Source organism: Haliotis rufescens, unplaced genomic scaffold (assembly GCF_023055435.1).
Source record: "Haliotis rufescens isolate VD_foot unplaced genomic scaffold, xgHalRufe1.0.p SCAF_126, whole genome shotgun sequence".
Classification (NCBI taxonomy): Eukaryota; Metazoa; Mollusca; class Gastropoda; order Lepetellida; family Haliotidae; genus Haliotis; species Haliotis rufescens.
In genome coordinates, this window is record NW_025963809.1 from 476,638 (window position 1) to 489,771 (window position 13,134).

The following is a 13,134-nucleotide window of genomic DNA, read 5'->3' on the forward strand; positions in this document are numbered from 1 at the left end:
CGCCGTGTATAGAGGATGAGGGAGGTTCAACCGACGCCGGGTATAGAGGGTGAGGGAGGTTCAACCGACGCCGTGTATAGAGGGTGAGGGTATTACAGACGCCGTGTATAGAGGGTGAGGGAGGTGCAACCGACGCCGGGTATAGAGGGTGAGGGTGTTACAGACGCCGTGTATAGAGGGTGAGGGAGGTGCAACCGACGCCGGGTATAGAGGGTGAGGGAGGTTCAACCGACGCCGTGTATAGAGGGTGAGGGAGGTGCAACCGACGCCGTGTATAGAGGGTGAGCGAGGTGCAACCGACGCCGGGTATAGAGGATGAGGGAGGTGCAACCGACGCCGTGTATAGAGGGTGAGGGAGGTTCAACCGACGCCGTGTATAGAGGGTGAGCGAGGTGCAACCGACGCCGTGTATAGAGGGTGAGGGAGGTCCAACCGACGCCGTGTATAGAGGGTGAGGGTGTTACAGACGCCGTGTATAGAGGGTGAGGGAGGTGCAACCGACGCCGTGTATAGAGGGTGAGGGTGTTACAGACGCCGGGTATAGAGGATAAGGGAGGTGCAACCGACGCCGTGTATAGAGGGTGAGGGTATTACAGACGCCGTGTATAGAGGGTGAGGGAGGTGCAACCGACGCCGTGTATAGAGGGTGAGGGTGTTACAGACGCCGTGTATAGAGGGTGAGGGAGGTGCAACCGACGCCGTGTATAGAGGGTGAGGGAGGTGCAACCGACGCCGTGTATAGAGGGTGAGCGAGGTGCAACCGACGCCGTGTATAGAGGATGAGGGAGGTTCAACCGACGCCGGGTATAGAGGGTGAGGGAGGTGCAACCGACGCCGTGTATAGAGGGTGAGGGTGTTACAGACGACGTGTATAGAGGGTGAGGGAGGTGCAACCGACGCCGTGTATAGAGGATGAGGGAGGTTCAACCGACGCCGGGTATAGAGGGTGAGGGAGGTTCAACCGACGCCGTGTATAGAGGGTGAGGGTATTACAGACGCCGTGTATAGAGGGTGAGGGAGGTGCAACCGACGCCGGGTATAGAGGGTGAGGGTGTTACAGACGCCGTGTATAGAGGGTGAGGGAGGTGCAACCGACGCCGGGTATAGAGGGTGAGGGAGGTTCAACCGACGCCGTGTATAGAGGGTGAGGGAGGTGCAACCGACGCCGTGTATAGAGGGTGAGCGAGGTGCAACCGACGCCGGGTATAGAGGATGAGGGAGGTGCAACCGACGCCGTGTATAGAGGGTGAGGGAGGTTCAACCGACGCCGTGTATAGAGGGTGAGCGAGGTGCAACCGACGCCGTGTATAGAGGGTGAGGGAGGTCCAACCGACGCCGTGTATAGAGGGTGAGGGTGTTACAGACGCCGTGTATAGAGGGTGAGGGAGGTGCAACCGACGCCGTGTATAGAGGGTGAGGGTGTTACAGACGCCGGGTATAGAGGATAAGGGAGGTGCAACCGACGCCGTGTATAGAGGGTGAGGGTATTACAGACGCCGTGTATAGAGGGTGAGGGAGGTGCAACCGACGCCGTGTATAGAGGGTGAGGGTGTTACAGACGCCGTGTATAGAGGGTGAGGGAGGTGCAACCGACGCCGTGTATAGAGGATGAGGGAGGTTCAACCGACGCCGTGTATAGAGGGTGAGGGTATTACAGACGCCGTGTATAGAGGGTGAGCGAGGTGCAACCGACGCCGGGTATAGAGGATGAGGGAGGTGCAACCGACGCCGGGTATAGAGGATGAGGGAGGTGCAACCGACGCCGTGTATAGAGGATGAGGTAGGTTCAACCGACGCCGTGTATAGAGGGTGAGGGTATTACAGACGCCGTGTATAGAGGGTGAGCGAGGTGAAACCGACGCCGGGTATAGAGGATGAGGGAGGTGCAACCGACGCCGGGTATAGAGGATGAGGGAGGTGCAACCGACGCCGGGTATAGAGGGTGAGGGAGGTGCAACCGACGCCGTGTATAGAGGGTGAGGGTATTACAGACGCCGTGTATAGAGGGTGAGCGAGGTGCAACCGACGCCGGGTATAGAGGATGAGGGAGGTGCAACCGACGCCGGGTATAGAGGATGAGGGAGGTGCAACAGACGCCGTGTATAGAGGGTGAGGGAGGTTCAACCGACGCCGGGTATAGAGGGTGAGCGAGGTGCAACCGACGCCGGGTATAGAGGGTGAGGGAGGTTCAACCGACGCCGGGTATAGAGGGTGAGGGAGGTTCAACCGACACCGTGTATAGAGGGTGAGCGAGGTGCAACCGACGCCGGGTATAGAGGGTGAGGGAGGTGCAACCGACGCCGTGTATAGAGGGTGAGGGTGTTACAGACGCCGTGTATAGAGGGTGAGGGAGGTGCAACCGACGCCGTGTATAGAGGGTGAGGGAGGTACAACCGACGCCGGGTATAGAGGGTGAGGGAGGTTCAACCGACGCCGGGTATAGAGGGTGAGGGTGTTACAGACGACGTGTATAGAGGGTGAGGGAGGTTCAACCGACGCCGGGTATAGAGGGTGAGGGTGTTACAGACGCCGTGTATAGAGGGTGAGGGAGGTGCAACCGACGCCGGGTATAGAGGGTGAGGGAGGTTCAACCGACGCCGGGTATAGAGGGTGAGGGAGGTTCAACCGACACCGTGTATAGAGGGTGAGCGAGGTGCAACCGACGCCGGGTATAGAGGGTGAGGGAGGTGCAACCGACGCCGTGTATAGAGGGTGAGGGTGTTACAGACGCCGTGTATAGAGGGTGAGGGAGGTGCAACCGACGCCGTGTATAGAGGGTGAGGGAGATACAACCGACGCCGGGTATAGAGGGTGAGGGAGGTTCAACCGACGCCGGGTATAGAGGGTGAGGGTGTTACAGACGACGTGTATAGAGGGTGAGGGAGGTTCAACCGACGCCGGGTATAGAGGGTGAGGGTGTTACAGACGCCGTGTATAGAGGGTGAGGGAGGTGCAACCGACGCCGTGTATAGAGGGTGAGGGAGGTGCAACCGACGCCGTGTATAGAGGGTGAGGGAGGTACATCCGACGCCGGGTATAGAGGGTGAGGGAGGTTCAACCGACGCCGTGTATAGAGGGTGAGGGAGGTTCAACCGACGCCGTGTATAGAGGGTGAGCGAGGTGCAACCGACGCCGGGTATAGAGGGTGAGGGAGGTGCAACCGACGCCGGGTATAGAGGGTGAGGGAGGTTCAACCGACGCCGGGTATAGAGGGTGAGGGAGGTTCAACCGACACCGTGTATAGAGGGTGAGCGAGGTGCAACCGACGCCGGGTATAGAGGGTGAGGGAGGTTCAACCGACGCCGTGTATAGAGGGTGAGGGAGGTTCAACCGACGCCGTGTATAGAGGGTGAGCGAGGTGCAACCGACGCCGGGTATAGAGGGTGAGGGAGGTTCAACCGACGCCGTGTATAGAGGGTGAGGGAGGTTCAACCGACGCCGTGTATAGAGGGTGAGCGAGGTGCAACCGACGCCGGGTATAGAGGGTGAGGGAGGTGCAACCGACGCCGGGTATAGAGGGTGAGGGAGGTTCAACCGACACCGTGTATAGAGGGTGAGGGTGTTACAGACGCCGTGTATAGAGGGTGATTGAGGTCGCAACCGACGACGGGCACCAAAGGACGATGAGACACGATGTTACAGATGTCGGATATAGAGGGCGAGAGAGGATGCTTTGGGTTGTACGTTAAATAAGGTTCTAGATAAGATGGAATGTGTTATCAGCCGTATAAACCACACAAGGCCACATGTTGTCTGCCAGATGGCACATCGACATAAAGTAGGCTATCAGTTATCATTACGTTTCCACGTAATGCTTATACACCATTGCCCGGCGGTAGTGATATTGTCAGTTTGAGAGCGGAAGGTCCGGGGTTCGATCCCTGGTCGCGTCATAACCAGCCGTGTGGTTAATGCGTCGGCTCGTCAAGACGAAAACCCAGATTTGATGGTACAGACGCCAGGAATAGAGGAGGATGCGAGAGGGTATTACAGACGCCGTGTATAGAGGGTGAGGGAGGTTCAACCGACGCCGGGTATAGAGGGTGAGGGAGGTTCAACCGACGCCGGGTATAGAGGGTGAGGGAGGTTCAACCGACGCCGTGTATAGAGGGTGAGGGAGGTTCAACCGACGCCGGGTATAGAGGGTGAGGGAGGTACAACCGACGCCGGGTATAGAGGGTGAGCGAGGTGCAACCGACGCCGTGTATAGAGGGTGAGCGAGGTGCAACCGACGCCGTGTATAGAGGGTGAGCGAGGTGCAACCGACGCCGTGTATAGAGGGTGATTCAGGTCGCAACCGGCGACGGGTACCAAAAACGATGAGACACGATGTTACAGATGCCGGATTTAGAGGACGAGAGAGGATGCTTTGGGTTGTACGCTAAATAAGGTTCTAGATAAGATGGAATGTGTTATCAGCCGTATAAACCACACAAGGCCACATGTTGTCTGCCAGATGGCACATCGACATAAAGTAGGCTATCAGCTATCACTACGTTTCCACGTAATGCTTATACACCATTGCCCGGCGGTAGTGATATTGTCAGTTTGAACCGCAACATTCACACATTCCCTCTAAACTCACCCACTCACCCACACGCACGAACAATGACAAACGAACGTTGAATTTGCCATTGCAGACATTGTTGACGTAATGCATACATCGTTGTTTGTGTAAAGGCAGACGTTGTTGGCGTTATGTAGATATCTGTATTTATTTAATGAATACAATATTGGTGACTTAATGCATGCATCATTGTTGACGTAATGCACACAGCATTGTTGACGTAATGGAGACAGTATTGTTGATGCAACGCATACATCATTATTGACGTGATGCGGACATATATGTAGAGGTAATGCAGACATCATTGTAGACGTAATGCAGCATTGTTGACGTAATGTAAACGTCATTGTTGACGTAGTGCAGGCGGCATTGTTGACGTAATTTAGACGCCATTGTTGACGTAATGTAATGAATACAATATTGGTGACTTAATGCATGCATCATTGTTGACGTAATGCACACAGCATTGTTGACGTAATGGAGACAGCATTGTTGATGCAATGCATACATCATTGTTGACGTAATGCAGCATTGTTGACGTAATGTAAACGTCATTGTTGACGTAGTGCAGGCGGCATTGTTGACGTAATTTAGACGCCATTGTTGACGTAATGTATACGTCACTGTTGACGTAATACAGACATCAATGCCGACGTAATGTATACGTCGTTGTCGACGTAATTCAAACATTATTGATGTAAAGCAGACAGCATTGTTGACGTTATTTAGACGCCATTGTTGACGTAATGCAAACGTTCATGACTTCCCAGACTCGGGAAAAACCAGAAAGTCCAACACCCAATTTCACTCTTGCACTAGCTCCACGTAACCTACCCGTATGTTAACATGCCACTTGGACACACACACACACACACACACACACACACACACACACACACACACACACACACACACAAAACACACACACAAAACACACACACAAAACACTCACACACACACAAAACACACACACACACACACAAAACACACACACACACACACACACACACACACACACACACACACAAAACAACACACAACACACACACGCGCGCACACACACAAAATACACACATCCGTGCGCTCTACAGCAAGTATAAGATGTACCGTCAACGCCTACCGCTAGCATAAATGAGAGCATGTCGTGAGTCTTGGGGGACGGTGTTTTTCTTTGAATGCACGGTTCTCAATGTAAGGACACCTGATACTGCATCTCATATGCAGACTACAGTGCAACTTATTACCATAATTGCTGGAGATACAATCCTAGCATCTGCTATTTAGAAATCCGACATTTGTTCAAGTACAGTTAACTACGGATATAACAAACTCGAAAGGAGCGCCAATTCTACTTCGTTATAACCGTAGTTCGTAATAAGCATGTATACAGTATACATACAGCAAATTGTCGGGACAAAAAAGACAGTTCGTTATATCCGTCAGTTTGTTATAAGCGTGTTCGTTATAAACGTAGTGTACTTTATTGTAAAAGTACACTGCATTTCATAGCTTGTGATGATGTTCAAATCTTTCAAACAGGTATATTCAATTGCATGTGGATCTTTATAGAGTGTTGCACAGTGAAAAAGTGGGGTACGGTTTACGGTGACTACTTAAACCCAATGGCATATATAGACTAGAGATATGAGCTCTCCGCGTTGACTGACATGCGATGTATTCTAAACACTTCACTTCTCCTTCAAGTCGTGTTCTGTACATAGTGCGTATAGTAGATAGGTTCCACCGAAACTCGCCACAGTGCGGTAGATCTGAGAGGTCTGCCTTGGTATATTCGACCCGTGAAGATCCGGGGTAGAACAGGTCTTCAGCAACCCAGGCTTGCCGTTAAAGGCGACTATGCTTGTCGTAAGAGGCGACTAACGGGATCGGGTGGTCAGGCTCTCTGACTTGGTTAAAGCATGTCATCGATCCCAATTGCGTGGATCGATGCTCATGATATCAATCACTGGATTGTCTGATCCAGACGCGATTATTTACACACCGCCGTCATATAACTGGGATATTGCGGAGTGCGGCGTTAAACAAGAAACCAACCAACCAACCTTGGTACATTCAGCGCTGTATGAGTGCGTGAACGCTCTTTGAAGGAGGTCGCTTCGTAGTACCTCTTGTTATCCTGCTTGCGCTCGGCATAAGATGATAAAACAAGAACTGGCTCGGAGTCAGAACACTGTGTCTGAGTGGGGTATCCATGTAAAACTGCGGCATGGTATCTCAGTGGGCTAGCACTATAAATCGGCATCAGTCTGTACATGGACGTCGCTGTATCAGTGCAATTATGTTAAACGCGAAATTTAACCCCTGTTCAATATCTTGTAGAGAGCAATTATGACAAGAATGGAGTACGGGGACCCATCGGCAACGACCCACGACGCGGGAAATGATAACGCGGTCACCCATTGTATCCATCCGATCAAGCATGGGGCACAAGGGACACTGACCCTTGTGAAACAAAGGCGTCTTCGCGGAAAAGGCACTAGTGACCTGTCTGAACTGAGCGCTGACAACGTACCATTAGTGGAACGTTCACACAGCGTATTGGCAAACGTCGTCACAGAATGGAACACACAGTCTTAAACGCATGGATACCTGCTCAGGACGCCTTGTATTCCAGTTTATATACTAGTTAATAAAAAAAACTCCATTTAAATCAAAAGCCTTCCCAAACCCCAGCCACATTTCACCCATTTTCTCAATCAAACTGCAGGAACTTTGTGGTTAGTTTTGATCTGTAAGACACATCATACAGACAGCACTTAAAAGACCACAACCACCTTATATGACTATAGCGAAACAGGAGCTGGTTCGCATGGAAGCTAAATTCGATTCACTAAACATGTACTAAAATCCTCTTATTATGTAATGCGCAATGAAAACGAATTTGAATCTTAAAGAGAAGTTGCTGTTTAATCAGTTGGTTGGTTGGATGGTTTGGTGTTTAACGCCGCACTCCGCAATATTCCAGCTACATGACGGCGGTCTGTATAATATCGAATCTGGACCAGACAATCCAATGATTGACATTATGAGCATCGATCCACGCAATCGGGATACGATGACATGCATCAACCAAGTTTAATTAGTGTATGTTTACAATGTCTCAGCTATTCCTATTCTATTCTTCACTGGGGCGGTCGGGTAGCCTAGTGGTGAAAGCGTTCGCTCGTCACGCCGAAGACCCGGGTTCGATTCCCGACATGGGTACAATGTGTGAAGCCCATTTGTGGTGTCCCCCGCCGTGATATTGCTGGAATATTGCTAAAAGCGGCGTAAAACCATACTCACTCACTCACTATTCTTCACTGTACTATTGTAGTTCACTATATCTGTCACATACAGAGAGATATCAATATACGACCTGCATCTATAAACGACGGAAGACAACTGAAGACTTCTGTGTCTTGAGCATGCGCATTTTACGCTCAACCAGGTGGAAGCACGTGATGTATGGTAACTTTAACGCTGTCCGCGAAGTAGACTAACATCTAGTCTCTGAAATGAACATATCGTACATAAAAAAAACAGTTGTTCAGTTATCTTAATAAAGATATAATAAAAAGGAGCCCAGTGACTCCTGATACTGCAGTGATCTAGACTTGCCAAACATTATAGACTTGCATGGGCTGTATTTGATATATATTTGTATCAGGGTCTGTAAGACAGACTATCCGCGAAGCTGTTGTGAATTTATGAATCAACCCCTGTGACATAACATGGCGCTTGTTTCCGGACACTCCAGAACAACAGGACACCCTCATCCGAGACAGTGACACAAGTTCGTCCTGAGCGTGGTGACTGGGCCATCGTGCTGATTGGGCCATCGTGGGTTTGGGCCCCGTGGTGACTGGGCCATCGTGTTGATTGGGCCCCGTGGTGACTGGGCCATCGTGTTGATCGGGCCACGTAGTGACTGGGCCATCGTGTTAATTGGGCCACGTGGTGACTGGGCCACGTAGTGACTGGGCCATCGTGTTGATTTGGCCACGTAGTGACTGGGCCATCGTGTTGATTGGGCCACGTGGTGACTGGGCCATCGTTTTATGATTAGGCCACGTGGTGACTGGGCCATCGTGTTGATTGGGTCACGTAGTGACTGGGCCATCGTGTTGATTGGGCCACGTAGTGACTGGGCCATCGTGTTGATTGGGCCACGTAGTGACTGGGCCATCGTGTTGATTGGGCCACGTAGTGACTGGGCCATCGTGTTGATCTGGCCACGTAGTGACTGGGCCATCGTGTTGATTGGGCCACGTAGTGACTGGGCCATCGTGTTGATTGGGCCACGTAGTGACTGGGCCATCGTGTTGATTGGGCCACGTAGTGACTGGGCCATCGTGTTGATTGGGCCCCGTGGTGACTGGGCCATCGTGTTGATTGGGTCACATGGTTGGTGTTGCACGAGGATAAAACCAGCGGTTGAAAGTATGAGTAGCAGCGATCAACCACGTGATGTGGCGAGTGGCATACTGAGAGCTGTTTTAGCTTAATGTCAGCTTCATGTGGGAGGAAAGCCCGAAGTGATGCAGGCCTTAGACGTTTAACACGTCGGTGAAAGCCACGAGCACGAGTATGATGCTAACATACCTAGAAACATAATCGGGGCGAACCGAGATTCGAACCAACAATCATAGGTTTCTGGCGTGCCCAAGGGACGCAACTCTGCACAGCAGATTGCGGCGCCTTAGACGACTGGGCCACCCGTGACCCATTCACGCAGATGAAATACGCCAGGTACATATGCTAAAACACGGTATCGTTAAGTGTCAATGTCAATTGTGATTCTTACCGTCGTGTACTGATGATCCGAAGCCAGTATCACAGCCGAATATATGTGAGGTGCCAGGTTATCTTCTCACGTATTGATCTACGACGGTGCGTGTTTTACTATCCCTACAACAAGTAGTAAACTAGCGCGTGGCGTGCACTCAGCTGACGGTCACGTGGTCTCCACGTGGTGTGCTGAGCTAATATTTCCGGGTAGGCCGACCTTCTCGCTGAATGGATCACCTCGGTCCAAGGTCTGCCAGCTCGGTGACGTATCTGCACCACTACAGTGTCACTGCGTCCCGTACAGTACACACCCGACCATAAACAGCTTACACACCCGGGACAGACAGCTTACATACCCGGGACACACAGCTTACACACCCGGGACAGACAGCCTACACAGCCGGGACAGACAGCTTACACAGCCGGGACAGACAGCTTACACAGCCAGGACAGACAGCTTACACACCCGGGACAGACGACTTACACACCCGGGACAGATAGCTTACACACCAAGGACAGACAGCTTACACACCCGGGACAGACAGCTTACACAGCCAGGACAGACAGCTTATACACTCGGGACAGACATCTCACACGCCCGGGACAGACAACTAACACACCCGGGACAGACAATTTACACACCCGGGACAGACAGCTTACACACCCGGGACAGACAGCTTACACACTCGGAACAGACAGCTTACACACCCGGGACAGACAGCTTACACACCCGGGACAGACAGCTTACACAGCCGGGACAGACAGCTTACACACTCGGGACAGACAGCTTACACACTCGGGACAGACAGCTTACATAGCCAGGACAGACAGCTTATACACCCGGGACAGACATCTTACACGCCCGGGACAGACAGCTTACACACCCGGGACAGACAGCTTACACACCCGGAACAGACAGCTTACACACCCGTTCATCAATTCTGATTTCACATATATATATTTCACAATTTTACATATTATAGTTCTCGCATATCTGACATCAATTCACATAGTTTCACATATTATTGTTCTCGCATATCTGACATCAGTTCAGACAGTTTCACATACTGCAGTTCTCGCACATCTGAAATCAATTCTGATAGTTTCACATATTATAGTTCTCGCATATCTGACATCAGTTCAGATAGTTTCACATACTGCAGTTCTCGCATTTGTGATATCAATTCAGAAAGTTTCACATATAATATTTCTCGCATATCTGACATCAATTCTGATAGTTTGACATATTTTAGTTCTCGCATATCTGACATAAATTCTGATATTTTTTACATAACATAGTTCTCGCATATCTGACATCAATTCTGATAGTTTCACATATTACAGTTCTCGCATATCTGACATGAATTCAGATATTTTCACATATTATAGTTCTCGCATATCTGACATCAATTCTGATAGTTTCACATATTATAGCTCGCATATCTGACATGAATTCTGGTAGTTTCCCATATTAAAGTTCTCGCATATCTGACATCAATTCTGATAGTTTCACATATTACAGCTCTCGCATAACTGACATGAATGTAGATAGTTTCACATATTATAGTTCTCGAATATCTGACATCAATTCTGATAGTTTCACATATTATAGCTCTCGCATAACTGACATCAATCCTGATAGTTTCACATGTTATGGTTCTCGCATATCTGACATCAATTCTGATAGTTTCACATATAATAGTTCTCGCATGTCTGACATCAATTCAGATAGTTTCACATATTATAGCTCTCGCATAACTGTCATGAATGTAGATAGTATCACATATTATAGTTCTCGCATAACTGACATCAATTCTGATAGTTTCACATATTATAGTTCTCGCATATCTGACATCAAATCTGATAGTTTCACATAACATAGTTCACGCATATCTGACATCAATTCTGATAGTTTCACATATTATAGCTCTCGCATATCTGACATCAATTCTGGTAGTTTCACATATAATAGTTCTCGCATATCTGACATCAATTCTGATAGTTTCACAGATTATAGCTCTCGCATAACTGTCATGAATGTAGATAGTATCACATATTATAGTTCTCGCATAACTGACATCAGTTCTGATAGTTTCACATATTATAGTTCTCGCATATCTGACATCAAATCTGATAGTTTCACATAACATAGTTCTCGCATATCTGACATCAATTCTGGTAGTTTCACATATTATAGTTCTCGCATATCTGGCATCAATTCAGATAGTTTCACATATTATGGTTCTCGCATATCTGACATCAATTCTGATAGTTTCACAGATTATAGTTCTCGCATATCTGACATCAATTCTGGTAGTTTCACATATAATAGTTCTCGCATATCTGACATCAATTCTGATAGTTTCACATATTATAGTTCTCGCATATCTGACATCAGTTGAGAAAGTTTCGCATATTATAGTTCACGTATATATGACATCAGTTCAGAAAGTTTCACAAATTACAGTTCTCGCATATCTGACATCAATTCAGAAAGTTTCACACATTATAGTTTTCGCATATCTGACATCAATTCAGAAAGTTTTGCATATTATAGTTCTCGCATAACTGAAATCAATTCTGATAGTTTCACATATTATAGTTCCACATAACCGATATATTTCAAGGGAGACAGTTTCATATGGAGAACGGACCTCATCTGTTCCGTTATGATTGACAGGAAGAGATACTAACGGCAACTGGAGATGATAGCCAAGGCCCTACGTGCACTAGTTCCCCTGATATAATATGTTTTAACGCCATTTGCCTCCATCATCAGTTCATTACACTTCTGTGCTAATTATACACCAAGAGGCACTGAGGCAATGCCCCAGTGCGCAACAGTGCAGTGTAAACCTTGTATACTGTATAGTACACAGTGCAATGTAAACCATGCTATACTGTATAGTACACAGTGCCATGTAAACCATGCTACACTGTATAGTACACAGTGCCATGTAAACCTTGCTATACTGTATAGTACACAGTGCCATGTAAACCATGCTATACTGTATAGTACACAGTGCCATGATAACCTTGCTATACTGTATAGTACACAGTGCAATGTAAACCATGCTATACTGTATAGTACACAGTGCCATGTAAACCTTGCTATACTGTATAGTACACAGTGCAATGTAAACCATGCTATACTGCATAGTACACAGTGCCATGTAAACCATGCTATACTGTATAGTACACAGTGCCATGTAAACCATGCTATACTGTATAGTACACAGTGCCATGTAAACTATGCTATACTGTATAGTACACAGTGCAATGTAAACCATGCTATACTGTATAGTACACAGTGCCATGTAAACCATGCTATACTGTATAGTACACAGTGCAATGTAAACCTTGCTATACTGTATAGTACACAGTGCCATGTAAACCTTGCTATACTGTATAGTACACAGTGCAATGTAAACCTTGCTATACTGTATAGTACACAGTGCCATGTAAACCTTGCTATACTGTATAGTACACAGTGCAATGTAAACCTTGCTATACTGTATAGTACACAGTGCCATGTAAACCTTGCTATACTGTATAGTACACAGTGCCATGTAAACCATGCTATACTGTATAGTACACAGTGCAATGTAAACCTTGCTATACTGTATAGTACACAGTGCCATGTAAACCTTGCTATACTGTATAGTACACAGTGCAGTGTAAACCATGCTATACTGTATAGTACACAGTGCAATGTAAACCATGCAAGACTGTATAGTACACAGTGCAATGTAAACCATGCTATACTGTATAGTACA

At 48.3% G+C, this 13,134-nt stretch overlaps 1 protein-coding gene across 4 annotated transcripts in view; it reads right to left on the reverse strand.

The window, feature by feature from the left end:
• The window catches only part of LOC124121996 (monocarboxylate transporter 14-like), a 72,345-nt gene that overhangs the window by 33,079 nt on the left and 26,132 nt on the right, over window positions 1-13,134 (reverse strand). Inside the window, exons 1-2 of one of the 4 annotated variants that reach the window (XM_046485140.2) lie at window positions 9,375-9,525; window positions 7,947-8,080 (exon numbers count right to left, since the gene is read on the reverse strand). The exons of 2 other annotated variants lie outside the window; for them this stretch is intronic. The gene's annotated coding sequence lies outside the window, so the exon portion shown is untranslated. Of the gene's footprint in view, window positions 1-7,946; window positions 8,081-9,374; window positions 9,527-13,134 lie in introns of those variants that run through there. One more of the 4 variants, XM_048393995.1, reaches the window with a different exon arrangement.